Genomic DNA, 1,409 nt, shown 5'->3' with positions numbered 1-1,409 from the left:
CATTCACCCAAATTCTCCATCCTTTAACTCATTTCAGAACACACCTGTAAGATTTGATGAGACTAAACCAACTCAAAATCGAAACCCTATTTAATCGAACATCAAAAAGCAACACTGAAGAAGAAGAGCAAAGAACCAAAATGGAACTAACACTGACTGATAAAAACACAAAGCGTTGAAGACAAAGACAAATAGAGAAGAGAAATCAATTCTTCTGTCGCCCTACAAACTCGATATTTCTTTGAAGATGACTTAGAATCTCTCTCGCAAAATGTCTGTAATAAGAAAATGGCATAATGTAATGCTATTTATCAGAACCTATAAACTTGGTGCATATCTTTGACTTTCCTATTAAACCTCCACCTTAATTAGCTTTGTGTTTTGCATATTCAAGAGTCCAGCGGAATAAGTTATCTAGTTATACAAAAGAAAATTAGGATTTCAATGACAATATTCAGTTTCATAATTTAGAAAGAAAAGAATTATTTATAAGAATTCTTTATATATATATATATATATATATATATATATATATATATATATCTATAAGAGTTCAGTTTCAGTTAACATTTCATCCTTTACTGCTCAATTGTATCAAAATTATTTCAAGTAACTTGTCATTCAAAATAGTATTGCAAAGTTTTCCAAAGATTGCTTATGCATTCATTTAATATTAATAGCTTGATATCATCGACACATTTCAACATTAAAAAAAAAAAAAAAAATTTAGCAGATATACAGACCTGTAGTGCATTTTTGGTCCGGACACATACCATTGTATGAGTCACTACTCTACTTGCATTAACTTCTTCATCCTCCCTGTCATGCACCACTTTATCCTCAAACTCAGTTATACTATTCCTCATGAGTTCTGGTTCGACCTGCACCCACATTCACACATCATATAGAAAACAGAGCTTAGTTTGGTTTCAGGATTGAGACTCAATTAGATAAATAAACCAATACGAATGACTGATTAAAATTGGTTTCAGAATTGAGACTCAAGTCCATGTTCTTCTTCCTAGCTCTTTGCCTCTTGTGCAGGCAAGTGCGTGAAGTCATGAGAGGCCAAAATCGAATTGAAAATGAAAAAACAAAAACAATAAATGCAAATAAGCATTTATAGGTATTTGGCAAAAGGCATGATAAATCAAAATTACGCAGAGTTTGTCCCACTGAGCAATAAACAAAGTTACTAATCCATTTTTCACCCAAACCTGTATACACCCCAATTCCACTGGTCACAACAAATCAAATTCTAAACCATCTCCCAAAACACAATCCACCATCAACCCAGACAATAAAACCCATCATATTCAAGCAATCATAATAGGTTCCTCTCTAAACGCTAAGCTCTCAAATCCATATCCACCAAAGCTACAAACTTTAAGTTGAAACATTCAATATAA

General features: G+C 32.5%; 1 pseudogene across 1 annotated transcript in view; it reads right to left on the bottom strand.

The window, feature by feature from the left end:
• Positions 1 to 1,409, bottom strand: part of LOC101292394 — a 1,325,780-nt pseudogene that overhangs the window by 898,120 nt on the left and 426,251 nt on the right. The window contains exon 70 of the transcript XR_184374.1: positions 774 to 881. The product of XR_184374.1 is annotated as an uncharacterized LOC101292394 (transcript). The remainder of the gene's footprint in view (positions 1 to 773; positions 882 to 1,409) is intronic.

This window comes from Fragaria vesca, linkage group LG3, assembly GCF_000184155.1.
Source record: "Fragaria vesca subsp. vesca linkage group LG3, FraVesHawaii_1.0, whole genome shotgun sequence".
Classification (NCBI taxonomy): Eukaryota; Viridiplantae; Streptophyta; class Magnoliopsida; order Rosales; family Rosaceae; genus Fragaria; species Fragaria vesca.
This window is presented reverse-complemented; position numbering and strand designations above follow the sequence as displayed.